This window comes from Zootoca vivipara, chromosome 6 (genome assembly GCF_963506605.1).
Source record: "Zootoca vivipara chromosome 6, rZooViv1.1, whole genome shotgun sequence".
Lineage (NCBI taxonomy): Eukaryota > Metazoa > Chordata > Lepidosauria > Squamata > Lacertidae > Zootoca > Zootoca vivipara.
In genome coordinates this window covers 72,676,735-72,703,512 of record NC_083281.1, presented here as the reverse complement: position 1 = coordinate 72,703,512, position 26,778 = coordinate 72,676,735, and the positions used below count along the sequence as shown (strand labels likewise).

Here is a 26,778-nt window from a genome sequence, read left to right as displayed (position 1 = left end):
GGCAGAGCAGCAGTGCCTGGATGGATATTTTTCAAAGGTTGGCCAGGAGGCTGCAATAGAATATCACTGTGTGGAACAGTGGCCTAACACTGGGCACATGGGTAGCTCACAGGCCACTGCATTTTTGACAGTATTGCTGAGAAGGTGCATGTTGAGACCTGCCAGTGGAACCAGCTTTCTGAAGACAGATAACCTTGGAGCAAAGACAGATAAGCTTGAAGACAGATAACCTTGGAGAGAAGACAGATAACTTTTAAGTGAAGACAGATAAACTTGGAGTGAAGACAAATAAACTTGGAAATAAGACAGATAACCTTGGCACGAAGACTGATAACCTTGAAGTGAATACGGATAAACTTGGAGCAGAGACAGGTGGCCTTCAGAGTGGCTCGAACTGAGGGCAGTAATCATATGAGAAATCTGGGACATTTTCTTCCAATAATGTCTAATCCTGAATATATATATATATATATATATATATATATATGCGCAAAATAGTTGATTCTCATGTATCAAAAGCCTGCAGTATTATGAATTTGATATCTCATGTCTCATATCAACTGCACTAAACATTTAATTACTTTGTTGTGTAATATAGATCTCATGACTCACTTTTGTATCACTGCCTACAGTTGTGGGCAAATACCTTTGGTTAAAGTCGTCTGGCTCATCTGCCTGTCACCCAGTCGCCTATCTTCTTGAGCGATTGATTGCCTGGGAAAGCGTTGGGTTGTGCAACAAAGGATGAGCCTGAATGTGCATTGAGGTCATTTTAAAAAGAAAAAAAATGAGTGTGAGCTTGGACAACTGAGTGTAGAGCTCAGTGTGAGATGTGCTAAGCCAGGTTTCAGCCCTGCAACACTGAAAAGTGTCATGGAATTGCATGCCATTGAACATGTGCAGAGTGTCAAAGTTCATCACTTCCTGTGGAGTTAGTATCAACTAGCCACTCACAACTGTGTCGAAATAAGGAAGGACTGTAGTTCCTTAGCACAGCATCTGCCTTGCATGTAAAAGGTCCCAGCTTCAATCCCCAAAGGCATCTCCAAGTAGGGCTGGGAGAGATTCCTGCCTGAAACCCTGGAGTTCCAGCAGCTGCCAGTCAGAGTAGACAACACTGAGCAAGGTGGACCAATGACCCGACTCAGGATACGGCAGCTTCCTATGTCCCTATATCCCAGCTGAGATAGAACTTGTCACATCTAGATAACATTATTATCAAAGTTTAGGCATTGCTTTGCTGGGAACACTAAGAGTTTCATTTTGTCTAGCACTTTGGCCCTAGTCTCAACCAGCAGGTTTGCCGGCAGCCCCATGATCATGGGTGCCCGGGGCCATGGGTGCCATGCAACATGCATGCCCCCAGCGCCGAAGTTTGTGGGTGCCGAATTTTGTGGATGTTTGGGCACCCAGGGCACCAAGGAGCCATCGCCTATGTCAACCAGCCAGGTGTGCCTGGGTAAGCTGCAAGCCACACATGATGGGAAATAGCCACCACCTGTTGTTTGTCTGCAATAGCCAGACCTCTCAGATATCCTGCTCTTGAACAAGGAGGCTTCACTTAATTCAGACTTCTAACAGCCACCTGGGGCAGCAGCTTCAGACAGTAGCAGTGGCCTCTCAGCAGCTGCCCAGACATGCCACCTGCTGACAGGCCATTATGCTCGAGTGATGCTTATGTGTTGTAGGAAAACAGGTGGAGGATGTTGGAGGGGCAGGCGAGTGCTGAGACACCCTAGGAAGGCAAGCTACGGACTGGACTGTGGGAGAATGGAGGGTATCTAGGAAAGGAAATCCACCAGCCATGTACCTCTCTTCCATTGCATGTTAAGAGCCGTCCTCTGCTCAGTCATCTAAGAGCACAAGGGGGTGGGAGAGAGAGAGAGAGAAATTGGGATCGGGCCGAACAGTGGAGTTTCCATGGCAACTGGGAGGAATGTTCTCACTCAGATCCCCAGAGAAGAGGAGGCAGCAAGGGACAGGGGCAAAATAGAGCAGGAGGAAAGCATTCAGGATGGGTCATGTTTCAGAGGGGCACAGTATGCCCCCCTTTAAAAAAACAAAACCCAGGGGGCCATGCCACAGAGGTTTTGGCAGGCTGGTACTTGAGTCAGGACGAAGGTGTTACATTCACGAGTTCTGACACAAGCGTTAAGGAAATGTACTTAAATAATACTAAGCATCTCTCTCTTTTCCCCTTTTTGGGGGGAAGGGTGTTGAAAATACAGCAAAAACTGGAAGCAGAGTGGAGGGAGCCATATAGCAAGCCATCCCCAGGTCACCTTAACTCACCTAAGTCATAAGATCTGGGCTGTATCTATTTGAAACCTTTCACAAGCCTAGTCTCGGAGTCTTTACCCTGCAAGATAGCCAGACGCCATACCCATTTTGCAGATAGCCAGGTGAAGCTAAACCAGCTTGGACAGGATAAGGCCAAGGTGATCTGTTGTCTAGCAGGCACAGCCAGTGATTCTTTCAGACCCAAATGTTCAAGGTGATGGAGAGACTCTCATACGAGGAAAGTTTCCAGCTTTTGGAACTTTTTAGTTTAGAAAACAGACAAATAAGAGGGGACATATATAGAAGTTTATAAAACCGTGCAAGGCATGGAGAAAGGGGATAGAGGAAAGTTTGTCTCCTTCTCTGACAGCACTAGAACTTCACGGACATCAAATGAAGTAGAATGTTGGAAAATTCAAGACAGGTAAAAGGAAATACTCTTTTACAAATCATATAAACTATGGGACTCGCTCCCATAGGAGGCAGTGGTGGCCACCAACTTGAATGGCTTTGAAAGAGAAATAGACAAATTCATGTAGGAGAGGGCTACTGAGGGATGCTAACCAGGATGGCTATGGTCTGCAGCCACAGTTAGAGGCAGCAATGCTTCTGAATACCAGTCACTGAAAACCACAGTAGGGTAGAACACTTTTGCACTTGAATCCTGCTTGCGGGTTTCCCACTGGGGCACCTGGCTGGTCCTCTGCCAGAGCAGGATGCTGGACTAGATGGGCCACTGGCCTGATTCGGCCAGGGCCGGCCCACTCATCAGGCAAGTTGAGGCAACTGCCTCTGGTAGCAGAATCCCAGAAACAACAGATCTGGCCTCCAATGAATGCATCATCTGCTGTTGCTGCCACTGCTGGAGTGGAAGCGATGGCTATGGCACCTTTGAGGCTGGATTTGCCACTTCCTCACCAACCAACCCTCCCTCCATGTTGCCTCTACAGTGGCAACTGCTCTCCCAGGGTGTGGACCTACCCAGTGTGATTCAGAGCAGGCCCCTTTCCTCCACACGGAGGCCTTTGATTCCCACTTCAACCATTGGGTAAGGTTGATATTCTTCCCCTTGTTCTGGATGTAGATCTTCACTCACCCCTCCTTCCCTGGTTGGGAGTGGGCACCAGATTGTGGTTTGCTTCAGGTGTCAAAATGTCTTGAGCCAGCCCTGGATTCAGCTGCAGGATTCTTCTTATGTTCTTATAGGCAGCTTGCACCTTCAGAAGTTTCACGATTCTCTGTTTCTAATCAGTGAATGTCTCGTTGCTTCCTGCTAAAATCCTGCAACCCTTCTTACCGGAAATGTTCTGGTTTATTTTTATTTGTTTGCCCTACTTTTGTTGTGCTTAAGTGGATGCGGTTTTCCTACATTATACATTGGTGTTATAGTCCATTTTGTTGCATTTGCATTGTTGTTCATCATCTGGAACACCATTTGATTGGAAGGCAGGCCACAAATTTAATAAATAAATGAAAGAGACTGCACAGGGGGAAAATCACAGACAGCTCTTGCATTGTAGGAAAAGTCTCTCCAGATGGGTTTCAGCCTCCTAGATGGATGTTAATGGCATGGATGAATGTATGGCAAAAGAAAACATTGTAGCACCTTAAAGACTAAGAAATTTATTATGTTATAGGTTTCCATATACCACCGTTCTCTTGAGCCCTATATCTGATGAAGTGGATTGTACTCCATAAAAGTGTATGACACAGTTAATCTTTAAGGTGCCAGAAGACTGTGTGTGTGTGTGTGTGTGTGTGTGTGTGTGTGTGTGTGTGTGGAGAGAGAAAGAGAGAGAGAGAGAGAGAGAGAGAGAGAGAGAGAGAGAGAGAGAGAGAGAGAGAGAGAGAGAGAGAAGAGAGAGAGAGAGAGAGAGAGAGAGAGAGAGAGAGAGAGAATGGGAAGCTCAAATGCATCCCCAAAACTGAGGATGGACAAATTTTGGCTTGTTCCAATTTTGCATGTGTTTATTCATGTTAGACATTGTGAAAATGGTCCTAATCTGGCCCTTATGCAGAGTAGAAATGAATAAAGTCTCCACCACAAGAAAAAGTTTCGAAGCTTTACTGCAAACGGTCTTAAACTAGTTACAAAATAAATGTTGCAAAATACAAAATAACACATTGCTCTTAAACAAACTAGCAATGTGGTCCAGCCTTTTAATACAGTGTAAGAACTATCCTCTCTCTGGTCCTAGAGAGAGATCCTATACAAGCAACTTGCTTGTACCAACAGTGCTGAGCTGAAATGCTGACTCCAAGAAATGACCAGGACACCGAGTTCTCAGGTTTCATCTCTTCCTGTTAGAGATCCCAGCCTGGATTTCCAGTATGAGACATAATCTGCCCAAATGGAAATATCCACCCTCTTTCTTGCCTCGTGTGTTACAGTTAAACCTCCTGCCTAATGCAAATCTCTGCATAGCATTTTAAAGACAATGCATGCACATTAAACTTATATCCTTAACAATTCATACAATTTCTGCATTAATCTGTTTCATATCAAAACAATACTTTGGTTTATTTGTTTAAACAGACCACACACCCCACACAAATAATAGTACTGGTTGGATTGTATCAGGAATAAGAAAATAAAGATTATTCCTGATATATAGGAACAGCTGGAGCATAACATAGACTTTTCTGTGAAAACCTGCTGCTCAAAATTGGAGAAATAGTAATTGAATTCTAGGCCAGTCCCATTAGCCCTTTTTAAACAGGATGCCTCTGTCCTTAATACCTTTTGGGGGGGAGGGGGGACTGCTCTTTGGCTTAATAAAGTGATGAGACTAAGATTTGCTACATCCATTGGAATTTTTTATTCAGTAATAAGATTTAGAAACTCGCCCTTCACTAAGTGGTCCCAGGGTGGGATGCGTATATCATTAAAATGATATTAAATCCAAGGAAACAATCAGCAAAGCATAAAATAATCAGATTCATAATAATCTGGTCCACTAGATCCTGTGTTGCCAGGCACAGGGTACAAGCTGTAAGACTGATTGAAGGGCAGATACCTTTCCCTTCTATTCTCACCTTAGCTAAGAACCCAGCACCTGACCTCAGGTAAGGCAGGACCATAGAATCATGGAATTGTAGAACTAGAAGGGACCCCGAGGGCCATCTAGTCCAACCCCCTGCAATGTAGGAATCTCAACTAAATCATCCATGACAGATGTCCATCCAACCTCTGCTTTAAAACTTCCATTGAAGGGGAGTCCACTGCCTTCTGGGGGAGACCATTCCACTGTCAAACAGTTCTTCCTGATGTTTAGTCAGAATCTTCTTTTTCTGTAATTTGATGCCATTGGTTTGGATCCTACCCTCCTGAGCAGGTGAAAGCAAGCTTGCTCCATCTTTCAGGTGACAGCGCTTTAGATATTTGAAGATGGCCATCATATCTCCTCTCAGTCTCCTCTTTTCCAGGCTAAACATACCCAACTCTCTCAACCATTCCTCATAAACCTTGGTTTCCCAGTTCTTGATTATCTTGGCCACCCTCCCCTGCACACGTTCCAGCTTGGATCTCTACCCTTCTTAAAATGTGGTGCCCAGAAATGGACAACAGATGTGGTCTGACCAAGGCAGAATAGAGTGGTTCTATTACTTCCCTTGATCAGGACACAATGCTTCTGTTGATGCAGCCTAGAAGAACATTAGAATTTTGTTGTTGCTGCTGCTCCATCACCTTGTTGACTCATGTTAAGCTTGTGGTCTACTAAGACCCCTAGATCCTTTTCACATGTACTGCTAGTAAGCCAGGTATCCTCCATTTTATATTTGTGCAGCTGGTTCTTCCTGTCTTAGTGCAGAGCCTTACATTTGTCTCTATTGAAATTCATTGGGTTAGTTTTGGTCCAGTTCTCCAATCTATTAAGGTCATCTTCCAACACTGTTCTTTCTTCTGTGGCATTAGCTAACCCTCCCAGAAGCTAACAATCTAAATTCTTGACAGAGGGATAAGTTGCCGAAGAAGAGTGTGCAAATGAAGTTATGTTTTGGTTGGGCTTAAAAGGCAAAGAGTTTGTGGAAAAGGAGGATTTAGATAAGAAGAGAGGTGGGATCCCAAAGGAACCAACCTAGGGGAAAAACTAATGCAATTCTAGGCTGCATCCACAGAATTCTAGTGTCCGGATCAAGGAATGGAATAGTAATGGTGCTAGGGACTGAGATGCCTCTGAAGTTCTCCTCCTCCAGATTTCTTCCAAGGTTTTGATCTGATCTATTGAGGGGGCCAATGCATTGGAAACAGTTCTCTGTTGGAAAATAGCAGCATAGAAGGATAATGCAGAAGGAAATGAGTCTATTATTCTATGAAATGGTTTAAGTCAACAGATGAGCACGCATTGCTAAACGCATTCAAGAGACAGGGTGAAGTTAAGTTTGGCAAGTGGTAACAGTCAAGTCTGGCAAACCTGACGAACTTTGCTGCTTTTACCGATGCCTGTCTGGAAGAGACCTTGTCGTGCTGGAGCCAGGCCCTGCTCATTTATTGCAACGCTGGGCATGAGCTGAGAAGCTAAAGAAGATAAAAAGATAGGCTTTGAGGACAAGAAGTCCAAATTCCATATAGAGCTGCTAGAAGGCGAAACAAAATTATTGTCTAGAATGTATGACTTGCTGTTAGAATGGTATACAAAAGACGAACTGACAAAAGAGGTGATGATTAAATGGGCAAAAGATTTTGGGCATAACATAGATTACGATTGTTGGTTGAAGCTGTGGAATCAATCGTTAAAATTTACTGCATGTACCGCACTGAAAGAGAATTCTTGGAAGATGATATATAGATGGTATTTAACTCCAGTGAAATTATCTACCGTAAAATGTATAGAATGAATGATAGAATGTGCTGGAAATGCAAGGAGAGGGAGGGAGATTTTTACCATATGTGGTGGAAGTGCGATAAAGTTAAAGAATTTTGGGAAATGATCTATAATGAACTGAAGAAAATCTTTAAATATACTTTTCCCAAAAAGCCTGAACTATTTTTGTTAGGAATGATAGGTCAAGAAATTAAAAGAGAAGATAATGTATTATTTTTATATGCAATAACAGCAGCCAGGACTTTACTAGCCCAAAAGTGGAAGACACAGGATCTACCGACGATTGGAGAGTGGCAGACAAAAATGATGGACTATGCAGAACTAGCGAGACTCACTAGCGGGATCCGAAACCAGGGGGAAGCAAAGTTCCTAAAAGACTGGAGTAAATATGTGGATTATATGGAAAAGAACTGTAGTTTAAAAACTCTTGCAGGGTTGAAGTAAATCCTGCGAATCGAACTTAAGGGGAAGAAATAAAGAAACTGCGAGATAAGCTCTGATTAGAAAACCTGATGAGGGGAGGGAGGGAAGTCACAGTAGAATGTATGTTAAGGTGTCATTTTGTAATTTGTATGTTTAAATGTGCAATAATTGGAAAATTTAATAAAATGTTATACAAAAAAAAAGAGAAGCCTTTGACAAGTATCTCATGGCTAATTTCTGTCCCTACATGTAAATATCAGGGGAATGTAGGTCTTATTTACACATACCAGCTTGATGCTCATAGTGCAAATGAATCACCCCTTTTCAACACTATAATCCAGTGGGGGGGAGTTGTCACTGGAGAGATGGTTCTGCTCCCTCACCTGTTTTATTATTCATCAGAGATGTCAAGAAAATGACAGTGTTGGTCCCTAGCAACCTGATGGTTCCTTTGAATTCTGTCTGTCTGAGAAACAGTCACCTAGACATGTATTTCTATATATTACCCCTTTTCTTGGAAAGGAACAACTTTTGTCTTATAAGGAAGGTACCAGTGATGGGGGAAATTCAGACAAGCAGGGTCTGAAACATTCTCAAATGGAGTGTGGATTGGAACGGATTGTTCTGCTGCAGCCGCAAAACATCAGAAAAGCCTGCTGGATCAGGCCAGGGGCCCATCTAGTCCAGCATTCTGTTCCCACAGGGGCCAAACAGGCAGGAAACCAGAAAGCAGGACCCAAGCACAAGAGCACACTTCCTGCACCACAGGTTCCAGCCAATGATATTCAGAAGCTTGACTGCCTCCAACTACTGGTATGGACATTAAGGCTAGTAAATATTGGCATCCTCCTTGAGCAGCCTGTTGGATCTGACCAATGGTCCATCTAATCCAGCATTTTATTAATGTTTGTTTATTTTAGGGTGGTTTTTTAAACTTTTTTTTATACTGAGGATCACAGGGCAGTTTAGAATATAAAAACACAAGGATACATAACAAACAAAACCCTGCCACAGTTTAAAAGGCCATGGATGGTTTCATTAGCCAAAGGCCTGGTTGAAGAGCTATGTTTTTGCCTAGTGTGTAAAGATATGCAACGAAGGCACCAGGCGAGCCTCCCTGGGGAGAGCATTCCGCAAGTGGGGAGCCACCACTGAAAAGGCCCACTCTCGTGTTGCTGCACTCCACACCTCTTGTGGAGGGGGCACGCAAAGAAGGACCTCAGAGGATGATTGCAAGGCTCAGGTTAGTTCATATAGGGAGAAGTAGTCATTGGGGTATTTAAGGCTTTACAGGTCAAAACCAGCACTTTGAATTGGGCCCAGAAATTAATCGGCAGCCAGTACAGTTGGACCAGGATAGGAGTTGTGTACATCCTGTTCCTACAGTGGACAACCAGATGATGGTAGCAAACCAGCAAAGCAGGACCTCAGAACAGCAACCCTCTCCCCTGCCCCTTGGTTTCCAGCAACTTGGGTTCACTGAGAACTGGAAGTTTCCATCTCCAGTAAATGGAGTCGTTGGGTTAATCTGGGGTTTTTAAGCACTTTCTCTCTGTCTCTGTCTCTCTCTCTGTCTCTCTCTCTCTCTCTCTCTCTCTCTCTCTCTCTCTCTCTCTCTCACACACACACACACACACATTTAAAATGCATCAAAACTCCAGATTAAACCACACACACAAACACACAAACATATACTCACGCCACTTTTCGCTTATGAGGCACCAAATGGGTGTGCAAATGATAAAATAACAACACTGTAAAATTACATCAAACTGCTTAATAAATACATGATAAAACAATGAGCAGAAGATAATTAAGCCCACATTAATTGCCAGCTAATGCGTGCCTGAATAAATATGTTTTTAACTGCCAGTGGAAACATAACACCAAAAGCGCCTGCGGTATCTCTGAGGGGAGAGAAATTAAATCTGACTAATTGAATCAGTTTGCCCCAGATCATTTTCCAGAGCAAATGCGGACGTGTTTATCTGGACTTTGAATTTCTAAGGAACCTCCAGAATTTAGACACAGGGCATGGGGCGCTCCAGATTCCACCCCGCCCGTCAAAGTGAGAAGCCCCTTCATCGGCATCACAGCCACTGTTACAGAATGCTTAACCCACATGAACTCTATGAAAAATAATAATTGTATACAGATCTGATATCAGAAACGGCAAACTCAAAAGGGAGTGGAGAAAAACCTCGCAGGACACGTGATAACTGACCTTAAGGTGACTGTATTAGAACAAAGGAACTTCAAATAGCTCACCAATGCCAGAATGTATGTGTTATTAACCACTGTTGTTGTTGTTGTTGTTGTTTATGAATGGCCACTCACTGCTAATAGCACATATATTACTGTCTGTACATTTATGCATGTCATTTCCTTCTGACCTTAGGGTTTACAATCACTCCCTACCAGATGTGACTGAAGCAAAGGAGAACCTCTGACCATAAGAACTGTTTGACAGGTATACTTTCCCCAAAAAACCAGAAGCTTTTCTATTGGGATTAATAGGAGAGGAAATAGCAAAAGGAGATCAGAGACTATTTATGTATGCTACAACCGTGGCAAGGACTTTATTAGCCCCAAAATGGAAATTACAGGAGATACCGACGATCGAGGAGTGGCAGACGAAAATGATAGACTATGCAGAGTTGGCAAAGTTGACTTGCGGGATCTGTGACCAGAGAGAGACAAAGTACCAAAGGGAATGGAGTAAATTCATTGACTATATGGAGAAGAACTGTAGAAGTTTAAAGACACTTGGGACAGTTCTGGCCAGCAGTCATGGGAAGATGGATGCTGTGACCCAGCAACATCTAAATGACAACTCATTGACTACCCTTGGAGTACCATAAACCACAGACAGGTCAATGCCCTCAAAGACCCTACAATCCCATGTGCCAGGCTCTGTAGAGGTTCCAAAGAGAGGACAAGAGCACAGGAAAAGCCTGCTGGATCAGGTCAATGATCCATCTAGTCCAGCATCCTGTTCTCACAGTGGCCAAACAGATGCCCTACTGGGAAACCGGCAAGCAGGACTCGAGAATGAGTGCACTCTCCCCTCCTGTGACTTCCAGTAACTGGTATTCAGAAGCATTTACTATCTTTGGCCATAGAGGCAGTGCATAGCCATCATTGCTAATAGCCATCGATAGCCATCTCCACCATGATTTTTTTTCTAACCCTCTTTGAAAGCCAACTAGGCTGGTGGCTATCACTGCCTCCTGTGGGAACGAAGTCCATACTTCATCCAGGCACTGCATGAAGAAGTCGTTCCTTTTATCGGTTCTGAGAAACAAAGGCAAAACCATACGCAAACATTCCTGGACTCTCATCAGAACCAGGATTTAACAAGTCGCCCAGTCCAATTCCCAGCACAACTCCAAGCCACTTTTCAGCTGATGATCTCGGGGAAGTGTGAAAGCAGGAATCTTCCAGCTCAGGAGGCAGAGTTCTCAATTCCAACTTTAAAGCTGGTTTCACACCCCAGATCCATCAGCAGATGCTGCCCCCCCTCCACCACCGTCCCCCCCATCACTACTTTGCTTTCTCTTGCCAAGTCTGCAAGGCTTCCTTCTGTTGGAGTTCCTGGCACAGAGCTACACCTCCTCACCCTCCAGCTTGAGTGCAGCTCCCAGACAGCTGATCAGTCCCAGCTGTTTCTCTTTATTGCCTAGGGTGCTCTTCTTCCTCAGTAGGTGGACTTCTTTAGGCCTTCAAAGACCCCCACCCTCATATCAAGCTGCTGAGCCATAGGTTTGTGTGGTTTTTTTTTTCACTTCCCCATCATGGCTCCAGAGAAGCCCAATTCCAACCCTGTGATATGTTGCTGGATCTCAGTCAGTGATACCTGTTTTGTGCAGGTTATTTGGCAGGATGCAGAAAAATTCCGCATTTAAATCATATGCATTTTGTGGACTCTTTTTAACACAAAAATATGCGTGTGTGTGTGTGCGTGTGCGCGCGCGCACACTGACACAATGTTTAAGCATTTTGTATGCCTTTTTAACCTACAGTATCCAGCTAGGTTTTAAACTGAGTAGACCCATTAAAATTAACAAGCCCAAGTTAGTTGTGCTGATGACTTTCAGTGGGTCTACTCTGAGCAGGACTAACATTGACTTCAACCCCAAACACTAGTTCTAAATATAGAGCATAACTTGACTAGGAGTTGTGTTATGAACAGACTTCCGGAACCAATTGTGTTCATAAACCGAGATACCACTGTAATGGAAACCAGAGGAATTGTTTTTACATCCCTACCTCACCCTGTACTCTAGGACTCACTACATGCTTGTGGGATTCAGAACAACCTGCCCTCAGAGGCATGCTTAACTGAAAAGAAGCAATCCCAGGGCAGTGGATCATGCAGAGATGCAATAAAGACCCTCCGCTGACTGCTGGTCATTCTTTGTTGGCATCTTGCACCTGGAATGAATTGATGATGTGCTCACACCTTGAACAGGTACAAAGTTAAATTATCCATTTCTAGGGGTGTATAATGGAGGGAGGCCAGAGCAGTGACTTACACAGAGACACAACAGAGAGTGTAATATATGAACGGGTACATATGGCTCACTAGAGTCTTAAGATTGAATGCTTCATGAAGAGTTGGCTGAGAGCTTAAGTGAGAATGACTGTGGAACTTGCTTCTACCGTGGGACAACTCTCTCTTCACTTGCAATCTGGAGGAGAAATGTGCAAAGGAGGGCAACCAAGATGGCCGAGGATCTGAAAACCAAGCCTTATGAGGAATGATTGAGGGAGCTGGGTATATTTAGCCTAGAAAGGTAAGGTGACGTGAGAGTCCTCTTCAAACCATCTGAAGAGTTGCTACATGGAAGATGGAGCAAGCTGGTTTTTTGCGGCTCCCTACCAGGAAGGAGTTTCTGACTAAACATTAGGAAGAACTTTCTGGTATCTGACTGCGGAATGGGCTACTTCAGAAGGTGGTGGACTCTCCTGCATTGGAGGTTTTCCAACAGAGGTTGGGTGGCCATCTGTCCAGGATTCTTTAGCTTCATTAGATGACCTTTGGGATCCCCTCCAACTCTACAGTTCGGTGATTCTATTCCCTGAGCATGTGAAGAATGCTTCTCCCTTCTGCTACAGCACATGCAAAACCTCGCAGTTGGCTCCTGAAGAACAGGAGTCTCCTGCAAAGATGATGCTGTTATGTTAGGCTTCCCCACCACCACCTCATAAATGTCTCATGAAAAATGTGACTTTAAATAGCCATCCCACACAGTATTATGGAGCCCACATCTGCCCAGAGAGCCAAGTTTCCTCTGGTGATTTTTTTTTTTAAGGAACAACTCTCTTTTTTCTGCCATGAATACCCAGCACTGTGCTGCCCCACTCCCTTTCTGAAACCTTTTGTTCCCCCCAGTGAATGTGGGGGCTCAGGAAAATTGCCAGCCAGGCGGTACAATCCCTAGATCATGCCCTTGATGGAAGCATCTGCTAATTCGCCTGTGGGTGGAAAGAAAGATGCTGTCCTGGTTACGGTTACCAAGGAGTATCTCCGGATTGCTGAGGCAATCGGAAAGGAGGCAAGACTTAACCCTTTCCTTTCTGCCTCAGGCAGAGTCGAGCACATCATTACTAGGGGGGGGACGCAAGGGGGCATAAGGTTTTCAAAACGAGGTCCATATATGCAAGTCTCAAATGGCTTTGCAGCATTTACGGAGGGTGAATTGTCTCTTCCATGAAGGTGGGAGGCACAGACATGGTTGGTCACAGAGATTGGGGAGCCTCAGGTCCCTATTGGGCAGTGTGGTGTAGTGGTTACAGTGTTGGGCTAGGACCTTGGAGAGACCTGCCATGAAAAGCTCACTTAGTGCATGGGTGAGCAAACTAAGGCCCTGGGCCGGATCCGGCTCAATCGCCTTCTAAATCCGGCCCACAGACAGTCCAGGAATCAGCGTGTTTTTACATGAGTAGAATGTGTCCTTTTATTTAAAATGCATCCCTGGGTTATTTGTGGGGCATAGGAATTCATTCTTTTCTTTTCCCCAAAAAAATATAGTCCGGGCCCCCCACAAGGTCTGAGGGACAGTGGACCGGCCCCCTGCTGAAAAAATTTGCTGGCCCCTGACTTGGTGTGACCTTTGGCCAGCCTCCTGCCTCTCAGCCTAAGTTGCCTCACAAAGTTGTTGTGGAGATTAAATGAGGAAGGTGAGCCATGTACACAGCCTTGAGGTACTCAGAGAAAAAGGTGGGATATAAATGCAATAAATACTATTAATAACAACAACTCCCATCAACCTCAGCCAGAAGGCACAATGATCAAAGGAGTTGGAGTTCAACAGCTGAAGCACCACAGGTCCTCCAGCTGCAGTCCACAGACAGCTATTAGCTACAACTCAAAAACTGGAGCCTCCATGTAGAGAAGCAGTATACCTCTAAATTCCAAATGCAACATAACACAGGAAGCAGCACATTTGTGTGGATCACTAGGGGACCTTTTTCGGGTGCCTCGTCATCTGATGTTGGGGAGGGGGGAGCTAGCAGGCCAGTTGTGGAATATCCTCCTAGAGAGGTTCATCTTGGATAGTGATGAATGAAATCTGTCTATTTCTAGTTTGAACAGTTTCATGTGTGTTCATTCATATGTCTGTTCCAGTTTATTTTCACGTAAATTTGCATCTATTGTATTTATCTATTGTATTTATTGTATGTGCAATTAAATACAGGTTTTCAGCATATTTTCTAACTTTCTTCTATTCTGAATTTTTTATGTTAGGTATTTTTGGTCTGAGATCTGCATCGCAAAACATTGATGGTGTAAACACACACACACACACACACACACACATACACACTGGACTGCACCTCTGTCCACTCTACTCATCAACCCCCCTGCCATTCCCCCAACATATTCCCTAGAGTTTCCCTCCCCAACTACTGAGCTCTCTTTTCTTGGTCTCGTTGGTTTTTCTTCATGAAAATCCAGTATTGTAATGCAGCACTACAAATCCTCCAATGGGGGCTATGTGATAACAGCCTTACATTTTGTGTGTGTGTGTGTGTGTGTGTGTGTGTGTGTGTGGATTAGACAGTCGACAGACAGACAGACAGACAGACAGACAGACAGACAGACAGACAGATACAGTGCCTTTTTTCTTTTTAAAACATGTTTAGGGGTACTCTCAGTGGACTCGTAATCTGGTGAACTGGGTTCGATTCCCCGCTCCTCCACATGGAGCTGCTGGGTGACCTTGGACTAGTCACACTTCTCTGAAGTCTCTCAGCCTCACTCACCTCACAGAGTGTTTGTTGTGGGGGAAGAAGAAGGGAAAGGAGATTGTTAGCTGCTTTGAGACTCCTTAGGATAGTGACAAAGTGGGATATCAAATCCAAACTCCTCCTCCTCCTCCTCCTCCTCCTCCTCCTCCTCCTCCTCCTCCTCCTCCTCCTCCTCCTCTCATATTGAAATATTGCCCTTCAATGAGACCAAACTTAGATTCACAAAATGTTTAGGGACATGCGTACCCCCAGAAAAAAAGCACTAGATAGATGATAGATAGATGATAGATAGATAGATATAGATGATACATAGATGATAGATAGATAGATGATATAGAGATATAGATAGATGATAGATAGATAGATGATTAGATAGATAATATAGCAACATCCCAACCTGCTCATTAGTCATGGTCCAGGGAGGTGTGGATCAGGTTAATGTGTACAAGAATTAGGAAAGAACAAATTCCTCAAGGATCCCTAACTTGGTGCCTATGCTTTTTATTGTTCAATGCTGGTGCAAAAGACCCATTTATTTCCTTCTTCCTTCCCTGGCTGAATAGTGCTGCTGGCCTCTAACATGTTTATTGCTTCACTCTCCCTGTTGCTGATTTTTCTCTTGCTCTAAAGTACAATGTTTTGATTGTTTCAGAAGTGTTAGGCTTCAGTGTAAGACCAGTGGGATGGGGGTGGGTTGCTTATCTATTTATAAGATTTGTGGACCACTTTTCATTGTAGCATTACCAGGTTGATTTACAGAATAAAACAAGATCATAAATAGCATGCCACCAATCCTTTTCTTTTTTAAAAAAAAAATCATAGTAGAAGCAGCGATGCAAGGAACCAGGTGTTAAAGGAAACTCAGTTGGGGAAATCCTATGAAAATACTATTCAGATGAGACCCATTGATATGACTGGATCTAAGTTAGCAATGCCCAGTAATGTCAACAGATCTGTTATAAATATGGCTAATCTTGGGTAAATCCAGTCGATATATTGTATACACACACACTGAATTAAGCACTAGGCAAGGAGAGAGTTCCAGAAATGGGGTGCCGCAAAGGATGCTCTTTCCCTGTGTAACTTCAGCAGAAACACTGAAACACTGCAGCAACCCACCAGATATGCTTTAGATGGTGGAGGGAATCCTCTGGAGCAGTTTTTTTGTGGGGTGCAGGGCTCTCCAACATGGAGGGAAGGAAGGAGAATGCCACCCGAACAACACTGGATCTGTTGGAGAAAAGTAAGTACATTTACTTCTCTTGAGATTCTTATTTAAAGCATGTATTTATTTAAACTACCAGAGAGCATTGTTATGCTTATTTATTAATCTAGCCAGTTCTCTTTTGTAGCTTTAAGTTGACTCCACCCCTAAAAGCTGGTCCATTTTGTTTGTTGTTCTCTCCTGACAAGATGTCTCCTACTTTTTCTCTCTCATCTCCACTTACCCTGTAAAGAGTTCGTGCATGAATAGATCCTTTGAATTCCAGAAATTGTAAGTGGTTACTTCAAAATATTTCACCCAAGCTGCAAGTTCTCCTAACACTGTCCAGTTTCAGTCTTGTTGGCATTCGGTCACAGGCCTCTTCCCCTCCATTGTGTGCCATTACATTTAATTCAGTCCTGTTGCACACATTGGTGCATACATTTTAAAAGTAAATGCACTTTTCAATGCATTTGCCAGTGAAAGATGCATCTTGTATGTATCTTTTATGTGATATACTTATTTTTGTGTGCCCTTTTGGCACACCGAGAATACACTGCAAAATCTTGAAGTGTGTGTAATCTAATTGGGAGTTGCATTCTGATGCATGAGCAAGGATGGGGACATTGGATAGTGTCAGCCTGCTGAGAGGAGCAGGCAAAATGAATTCTCCTCCCCTACTGCAGGGGGCTGGAGTAGATGACCCTTGGGGTCCCTTCCAGTTCTAGAATTGTGTGATTCTATTATTCTGTTCCTAGTTGATTCTGTTTTGAAAGTCACATGAAGTTATTTCAGAACTCCAAAATCTGCTGGGAAGAACTTGTGTTCCCAGGAAGTGAGGGCTTCCCCTGCCCTGCCCAGTTTGATTAGTAACAACCTGCCTTTCAGTGGGGCACTTTCGCTGCCAGTAGCCAACAGCTGCGCTTGCCCTTTATTAGAAAAGTCTTGACATATAAAAGCAGAAGCCTGTTGTGGCCCCTACATGACCCTGAGGGCTAGTAACATGCATATCCTTTGCTTTTTAAAAGCTAAACCATCACTCATCAACTCCTACGGGGTGAACACTGCACAGGGAAATTATTTTTAGAAGATCCTCGTTAGCAGCAACCTCCCACTAACACCTCCCCAGTACAGAACCTTAAGGTCAACCACTGAGGGTAAAGGTGCAAAAAGTAATCTATGTGAAAAAGAGAGAATGGTCAGTGGTAGGGCACCTCCTGCATGGGCTGCAGAATATCTCACCATCATTCCCCAGCATCTCAAGGTAAGATTCGAAGAGACCACTGTCTGGAAATCCTGGAGAGCTGCTGCCAGTCAGCGTAAACAATACTATTTTTACTACATTATTAAATATTATTCGTACCCTGACCATCTGATTGAGTTGCATCAGCCACTCTGGGTGGCTTCCAACAAATATAAAGGTAAAGGTAAAGGGACCCCTGACCATTAGGTCCAGTCATGACCGACTCTGGGGTTGCGCGCTCATCTAGCATTATTGGCTGAGGGAGCCGGTGTACAGCTTCCAGGTCATGTGGCCAGCATGACAAAGCCGCTTCTGGCGAACCAGAGCAGCACATGGAAACGCCGTTAACCTTCCCGCTGTAGCGGTTCCTGTTTATCTACTTGCATTTTGACGTGCTTTCGAACTGCTAGGTTGGCAGGAGCTGGGACCAAGCAACGGGAGCTCACCCCATCACAGGGATTCAAACCGCCGACCTTCTGATCAGCAAGCCCTAGGCTCAGTGGTTTAACCCACAGCACCACCTGGGTCCCCTTAAATATAGAAGGTCCCCAACAAATATAGAAGCATAATAAAACACCAAGCACTAAAAACTTTCCCATACATGGCTCCCTTCAGATGTTTTCTAATGGTTACATAGTTATTTATCTCCTTGCCATCTGGCGGGAGAACGTTCCACAGGGAGGGCGCCACTGCCGAGAAGGCCCTCTGCCTGGTTCCCTGTAACTTCAGTTCCCTCAGTGAGGGAACTGTCAGAAGGCCCTCAGAGCTGGACCTCAGTGTCCAGGTATACAGGTCTGAGGCTATTTAGGGCTTTCAATGTCAGCATCAACACTCTGAATTGTGCTTGGAGATGTGTAGGTCCTTTAAGATAGCCTCAGGACCTCAGCACTTTCCTATGTTCCATTGTTGGGGTGGGGAGAATATTCGTACACTTTCCCTTAGCAGTGGAGAACACTTCCTTGCAGGGGCGTAGCCAGGATCAAAACTAGGGGGGGGGCAAGCCATGGTCGTTCAGGGGCGGGGCCAAGGCACGGGAGGGGAGGGGCCACGAAGTGGGAATGTGGGCGGGGCTACAGGGCCAGTGGGCCCAATGACATTGTGGCGGCGGCGGCAGCGGCCACCTTGTGCTTCTGGGGCTGGCAGCGTTAGCAGCTACCCTGCTTGGCTGGAGAGGACGGGAGGGTCGGGCAGGCGAGAGAGGGTGGCAGGGCGGGTGAGGGCGAGGCAAGGCATGGCCGCAGTCATGACAGCTCCGAGGCATTGCTGCATATCAGCATAATATTTCAACCATGCCTTGGGTTCAAGCCCCACCTTAGGAAAAAATTCCTGAATTGCAGGGGGTTGGACTAGATGACCCTTGTGGTCCCTTCCGACTACAATTCTATGATTCTATTGATATATTACCATAGCATATGCATCATTCTGCTTTCTTGAATTGTCCTACTCCTAGGCATAGCAGCCAACTCCTAGAGGCCTAGGTGCCTCTCCCCTCCCCCCCCAAATTACTGGTAAATACCGTATTTGAAAGAGTCACCCCCCCATGTTGATGGGCTTTCTATGTGGGGCTTATCTGCCCCCCCCCCCAGTATTTTATTAAGGATGGAAGAGGGAGGGAAGGAAGGAAGAAATAGAGAGAGGGATAACTCATATTTACGGGTGTCTCTGGGTGATGCTGTGATGCTGGAACTCTGCAGCAAAAGGACGGGAGGGTCGGGCAGGCGAGAGAGGGTGGCAGGGCGGGCGAGGGCGAGGCAAGGCATTGCCGCAGTCATGACAGCTCCGAGGCATTGCTGCATATCAGCATAATATTTCAACCATGTCTTGGGTTCAAGCCCCACCTTAGGAAAAAATTCCTGAATTGCAGGGGGTTGGACTAGATGACCCTTGTGGTCCCTTCCGACTACAATTCTATGATTCTATTGATATATTACCATAGCATATGCATCATTCTGCTTTCTTGAATTGTCCTACTCCTAGGCATAGCAGCCAACTCCTAGAGGCCTAGGTGCCTCTCCCCCCCCCCAAATTACTGGTAAATGCCGTATTTGAAAGAGTCACCCCCCCATGTTGATGGGCTTTCTATGTGGGGCTTATCTGCCCAAGGAGTCTTGTAAGCAGCTTTCTCTCTGCTTGATTTACAGCAGGCACGTCCAACAGGTAGATTGTGATCTACCAGTAGATCACTGGATGTCTGTGGTAGATCACTGGTAGGTCACTGGCACCCCTAAAAAAAGCTCACCCAAAATTTTCCTCCTCCCTAAAAAAAGTTGAACTATGACCTGAAGCCCTAAACAAAAATGGGCCTCCCTCCCTCCTAAAAGAAGCTCAACAAGTTTGACCTAAACCCCCCAAAACAGGGCTTCCCTTCCTTAAAAAAACTCAACAGCTTTGACCTGAACCCCCCAAAAGGGGGTAGATCACTCCCAGTTTTTAACTCTGTGAGTAGATCAGAGTCTCTTGGGAGGTGGCCACCCCTGATTTACAGTATACAGATGCAGGAGGAGGGGCAGGCTGGAACACCTGTGCTTTTTATAAACATCACTGTGTCTGTCAAAGCTACAGCCCCCCCTTTCTTATTCACTTCCTTTTAGCCTTGCAGAGCCACCTTAGTCAAATTGAATCCTCTGCACCCTCATTAAATCGTCAATAGAACTCTTAATGTGATTCCTGAATGCTCATTAACAACTCCCACTCAAGAACAATAGGGTGAATTGGTCAGCTATCGAAACTTGCCTGGGGATATCTGCTCCATTGTCTTAACTGCTTAACTACTGGTAGCCACTTTGCTTTATTTATTTGATGTGTTTTTGTTACAGCTGTGTGCCCCCCCCCCAGCAAGCGGAGACTTAGCTGCTCTTGCTAAAGCAAAGCCCTTTCCACTTCAGTTTTTGGAGGGGAAAAGTGCTGGTTATGGTCTGTAAAATACATTATTTTTTTGCTTCTAGGGGGGGGCAGCTGCCCCTTCCTGCCCCCCCCTGCCTACGCCCATGCTTTCTTGTAGTCATGGGAGTGAGAATAGGATGCTGGGCAAGGTGGGCCATTGGCCCAACCCAGCAGGCTCTTCTAACATGGTTATGCTTAATAAATAGGAGAGCACTTCCCGCTTTCCTCTCAGTCACATGAGCAGAAATCCTCTCTGTGGGTGGCAAGCAGGATCACAGCAGACAATGGGTGCTGAGGATCTCAGTGTCAGAGTGAAATGAGTCAAGGAAGTGGAGGGAAGCGAGGACAGGCAGGGGCTTGAATGCTGGGTGAAACCCCTTAGAGAGAAAATGGGGAATCCTTTCCAAGACACTTCTATCATACAGCACAAACTGACCTCAAAGTACACCTCCATGGATGTCTACAATCCTTTTGACAAACTTAGTTGGTCTCTAAAGTGCTATTGGAAGGATTTTTTTTATTTTTTGTTTCGACTATGTCAGGGACGCGGTTAAACCACAGAGCCTAGGGCTTGCTGATCAGAAGGTCGGCGGTTCGAATCCCTGTGATGGGGTAAGCTCCCGTTGCTCGGTCCCAGCTCCTGCCAACCTAGCAGTTCGAAAGCACGTCAAAGTGCAAGTAGATAAATAGGTACCTCTACAGCGGGAAGGTAAACGGCATTTCCGTGTGCTGCTCTGGTTCGCCAGAAGCGGCTTTGTCATGCTGGCCACATGACCTGGAAGCTGTACGCCGGCTCCCTCGGCCAATAACGCGAGATGAGCGCCGCAACCCCAGAGTCGGTCACCTTTACCTTTACGTCAGACCAACACGGCTCTCTACCTGTAACAAGTACAATCCTTTTGACAATGCAGCCATACTCCATACCATGTCTCTCCCTTAGATCCAACAGCCCCCATCCCCAGCACCACCAGCTCACGCCTTGCAGTGCACCTGAAAGCCAAGCCCCACTGAGCCCAGGAATTAAGGCTCCTACAGCACTCAAGCAGTCACAGCGGAACTGTTGAAATGGCAGAAGCTGATCCACAAAGTTACGGAAGCAAGAATTTCAAAATGCTGCTTTGAGCGGTGGAGTGCAACAGAACAACTGACCATCCATCCTTTGAAGCCATGTTTCTATCAGGATATCCCTGTGGAATCTCCCACAGACTCCTGGAAAAAGTCTCTACCATGTACTACCTCTGAATGGCCAACATCATAACCGTCTTCTTCAGCTTTTTCTGTGTGGATTCCTCAGGTGGCTCAGATGTCCGTCTTTCCATCCTCTGGGTCTTCTTCATCTGCTCCTTCATCTGCTGGTATCAGCCCATGTACAAGGCCTACAGGAGCAACAGCTCTTTCAACTTCTTCATCTTCTTCATTTTCTTTGCACAGGTAAGTCCTCCAGGCCATTGGCATCCCAAACATGGGGTTCAGTGGTTGGATGGTCAACCTTATGGCTACCCTCATGACTCCGGTGACCACGTTCTTCATGGCTGTCACCAGGCTGGGCATAAAAAAGAAAATATAAAAATAGGAACATGGTAGCTTGACCAGATCAGATTTTGGGTGCTTTAAAATTTAGACAATCCCTGTCCGTAACTCTTGAAAGGGTTGAGATTTCTTAGTATGTGGGAGCATCTATTAATATTCACCAGCAATATCCACTTCATAATATGAGAGGGAAACCTGTGACCCCTCTTCCCTTAACCAGAGGACCAATGTAAGGGCGAGGCATGTTGGAAACAAAATGTGAATTTTATTTAAACACACTGAATGATGGTTAAAGCTTGCTGTCACAGTGGCCGGAGTGGGCTACTTCAGAGTAACGACTCTACACCGCTCTGCATTTTATCTTTTTATTGGTGCTGCGTATTTACAGTGCTGAAAGGCAGTGCTATTTACAGAGACACATCTTATCCGCTAGAATCAGAACCTCCGAATGGCGTTTGGCGCGTTTTCCTCCAACATAACAACTTGGGGAGACCCATCCTCTTCCCCCTACGTTTTCTGCGCAATTCCGGAGTTGGGGGAACAGGTCTGCCCCCCTTGTTTCTCCCTTCCTGTCTCACCTGGGGCGCTGGCTCCGCTACCCTGTCTGAGCCTCGGACCCCACTTCCTGCTTCCCCACTTGAGACGGAGCTCTCCCTGCTTTCCCCTGCGCTCGGGGATGGGCTGGAACTCAGGAGGGGAGGGACTTCGCGATATCCCCTGTCCCTCACACTTAACGGTTACTTTGATTAGGCGCAACACTTCGTTTCACTTTACAGAAGCAATAAAGAACTTTACTTAAAACTTCCACTTTAAACCCGCTCCTGATTAAACTGATTCCCCCCCAGAATTATTATTTGTTCTACTAAGCCAGTAAAACACTTCCAAATCCTTCTAGGATCTTTTCCTTCCCCACAGGGAAATAATCTGAGCTGTGATGCCTACCAAGGTCCATCCATCACAGAGACATCCCCAGCACACCCTCTTGGTGATCCCTGAAGACCCCTTAAACCACATATCTGTCTCCCTCCCACTCACATCTCACTTACCTTTTTGCATTGCCTTAAAATATTGTCATCAGGGGGAGGTCTCCTCCACTTTGACAGAGTTCCAGGGAGGCAGACAAAGAGGAGAGGACAAAAGATCAGGTTGGATATTATCCAAGCTGGAGAAAAAAAACCTTTTGGAACCTTAACTCACCTCTTATTGAGACAATCACTACAAACCCACTGGAAGTGACATTTCCAAACTCCAAAATACACATTTCAGCATTCTTTCAACAACTTGAAATACTTAGGGTCATGGGTTAGCTACTTAGTTAACACTCCCAGTGTTGTCTGAATTTATAAGGCAAATAAGGCCCCTCCCTGTCAGCACAACCAATGGGGCAGAATGATGGGAGCTGTATTCCTATGACATCCGGAGAACCACCCCATGCCTGCCTTTTACTTTCATCCAGTTTCAGGCAATAGGCCATTTGTACTATACATTGAAAGCAGCTTCATCCCATGGCTTCCGGGACTGTAGCTTGTCAAGGGCACTGAGGGTTGTTAGGATACCCCTATTTATTTTCCCTGTTGACAGAGATTGAGGTTGTGTTGACTGGATTATCCAACTAGGTCCTTGCCTAAGGGACAGTGACTTCCATAAAACTATGCTAGTTTGGACCAGCCCGATTGGGGAAGGCCGTATTAGATCTTCTCACGCCCCACATTTCAAAATGTCCTTGTGATCAGACGCATGTCAGAGGAGTAATTAAATGAGCCCACCCACTTCCCTTTCAGAAAGGGCTGGCCCAGGACTTATTGGCACCTGAGTCGAACCACAAAATCGCATCCCCCTTTCCACCAAGTAAGAAGGTGGTGAATGAAGACCTACATCAGGAACAAGGGTGAGGAATAAAGATCTACGTTAGGATCTGCTGCCCCTGAGGATCCTGCTGATGCCTGAGGCAGTCACCTCACCTTGCCTTGTGAGGAGGCTGGTCCTACCTTTCAGATAGGTCCTTCTTAACAAACTCTGGGATAAATCTATCCCAGAAGCTTTGAGAGATTCAGTCTCCTTTGGAGCATGCCTGCTTCTCATCAATTCCTAGGCTCTTGTCTCGAAGCACATCAGCTTAATTTTGCAAAGCAGAGTCAATGCGTTCCTACGCCAAGGAGGAAACTGTGTCTCCTACTTATGCAAGCCATTTTTAGTAGCATCTCCCCCCCCCCTCGCCCCCGACTCTATGCCCTGGGCTCCTATTCTTTTGACGGCACTATTTATCAATGCATGGCAGACGTATTACCTTACACTCTCAAATGCAGAGCATTCTGCTCTAATCATTGCTTTATTTCATCTCTTCAAGACGAAAAGGGGGCTCTGCCATTCAGGCACTCCAATTTTCTCAGAATGGAATAGTCCTACATTACCACCGACTAAGTAATTGAACTCTACAAACGATTTCCCCCGTGACAATTATTTTATAAAGTTGGCAGAAACGAAGGCGGGCTTCGATGCCGCCTCACTGGTTCCTGTTGGAGACCCCAGAGTTTCAGCGGGCTGTGCTTTTTGCATATACAGGGTGGGCGGTGTGGCATTAGCCCTCTGATACCTGCCACTTAAACATGTGCCATGTGCTAGGCCCAAAGTTCGTCCCTTTTTCTAACCACTCACCATCAATTCGTGAGAAAAGAAAGTATATTAAAATATATATATTGAGAGGGAGATAAATCATAGAATCATGGAGCTGCAGTATTGGAAGGCATCCCAACGCCACCTAGTCAACCCCCCTAGAATGCAGGAATCACAGATAAACAATTCCTGAAAGAATCCAACTTCTGCTTAAAGACCTCCAAGGAAGGAGAGTCTACCACCTTCTGTGGGAGTCCTTTCAACTGTCAAACAGCTCTTAGTGTCAGAAAGTTCTTCCTAATGTTTAGACGAAATCCCCTTTCTTGTCATTTGGTTTGGGTCCCACCAATTCATGGGGATTTTTTAAAAAAAAAACTTTAAAAATCACTAACTGATGCAGGAATGTGGAGAACTGAACTGAGGAATGGGAAAATGAGAAAACAGAAGCGACAGTTTTGTCTATCCCTATGTATAAAAACGGGACCCAGGTGGCGCTGTGGTTAAACCACTGAGCCTAGGGCTTGCTGACCAGAAGGTCGGCGGTTCGAATCCCTGTGACGGGGGGGGGTGGGGGAGCTCCCATCGTTTGGTCCCAGCTCCTGCCAACCTAGCAGTTCGAAAGCACGTCAAAATGCAAGTAGATAAATAGGAACTGCTACAGTGGGAAGGTAAACAGTGTTTCCATGTGCTGCTCTGGTTTGTCAGAAGCGGCTTTGTCATGCTGGCCACATGACCTGGGAGCTATACGCCGGCTCCCTCGGCCAATAATGTGAGATGAGCGCGCAACCCTAGAGTCGGTCACGACTGGACCTAATGGTCAGGGGTCCCTTTACCTTTATGTATAAAAACACCGGCCTCTCATTGTGTTACAGGAGCGTAGGAGCTCAGGAAGCTAATCCTTACCATTTATATTTTCAGCAGAAACTTCAGTTCCTTCTCTGATGTTCCTTACTGGGCTTGTTATGTTTTCGATATAATTTCGCCCCCTCCTGAGACATCTGCCAGAATAGATGTATCGATTTCTCCTGAAATTAATTTACCAGGATGCCTGTTTGGGCAGCTACGCGACAGATTGCACAAGATTCGTAACGGCGCCTGACCACAGGGCGCCTTGGCTATTTGCTTGTAGCGAAATGCTTCATCAAGAAATCTTGGATTTCTCCCTTTCTCTCCCCCCTTCCCCCCTGCACTATCAAGGGACCATAGCTGTCAAGTTCTCCCTTTTTAAAAGGGAAATTCCCTTATGCTGAATAGGCTTCCTCGCGAGAAAAGGGAAAACTTGACAGCTATGCAAGGGACGGGAGCGGGGGGAGTCTGTGGTTCCCGACAGCTGGCAAGACTTCAATTTATGCCGTAACTAACGCATCAGGGTTAATAACACAACTTCCTGAGTCGCTGAGATGTTTATTACTTTGCTGTCTCACTGACGGCCAAGCCAAACTCATAGTGAAGACTGAGTTTGGGGGGAGGGGGAGAGGAGTGGAGAGAGTTGGCTGGAAGGACATAATTCACTGGAGCCCCCTTTCCCCTTTTCTTTTTTAATTGCCATAAAATTCAATCCCCGGTGTCATGACCCCACTGAGCAGGCCACAAGTCCTGGCCACAGTGATCAATGGCTTAAAGCTCCACTTGGGTTTCTGCAATTTCCTTTCTGTGAGGCTGACCTCGAAGAAACTACAAGTGGCAAGAGAGACAGAAGGGTGTAGTGGTTAGAGCAGAGGCCGCTAACCTGTGGTCCAGAGGATGTTGTTATCTGCAACTCACATCATCCCTGACAATTGTCCAGTGCTTATAGGAGTTGAAGGTGCTGGACTATCCTTCACTTTAAGTTTTTAAATAGAGGTTGGGTAGCTGTCCATCAGGGACTAGATAGTTTCCCTTCCAACTCAACAGTGCTATGATTCTATGAACATGTGAGGGCCCACAAGTCAGCCATCCCAGGGTCAGAATGCCAAATTGGAATTAGAGAGAGCTGAGTTCTAATCCCTGCCCATGATGGGGTGGCAGGATATAAAATGTAGTAAATGAAATAAAAGTGATAATTAAAATGAAATTAAAAGGGAGAGCTAAAAACAGCATTATACAGCACTATGCTTGGGGGGGGGAGTGGGAAAGGGCTATAGACATCACAGCCTACTTGTGGGCTTCCTGGAAGCACCTGGATGAAATGGGATACTGGACTAGGTGTGAATTTGGCCTCCCTCAAAAAACCACATCTTATTTTGCATCTCCTCCTTACTCCTTTTCCTGAGCTAGGTGAATGCTGACATGAAATAAAAGGAAACCAGCCTCACCGGTGAAAGTTTCACATCGCATGAGACTTCTAAACTGCACAGGGGTTCTGAATTGAATAGAAAACAAGTTAAAGTTTGTACTGTTTGCAGTTCTTTTGATATTAATTGCTCCCCCCCATACAACTATTTCTTAATAAACTGGTGACTCTTGTTTAATCCAAGAACCATTGCCTCACTTTCTGATTCCTAGTTCCGTATGCAATGATTGACAGTGGTGTGCTACTGTCT

General features: G+C 45.4%; 1 pseudogene; it reads left to right on the top strand.

Moving 5' to 3' along the window:
• Positions 1–1,320: 1,320 nt before the first annotated feature.
• On the top strand, positions 1,321–21,680 carry LOC118086809 (secretory carrier-associated membrane protein 3-like; annotated as a pseudogene).
• The last annotated feature ends 5,098 nt before the right edge of the window (positions 21,681–26,778 follow it).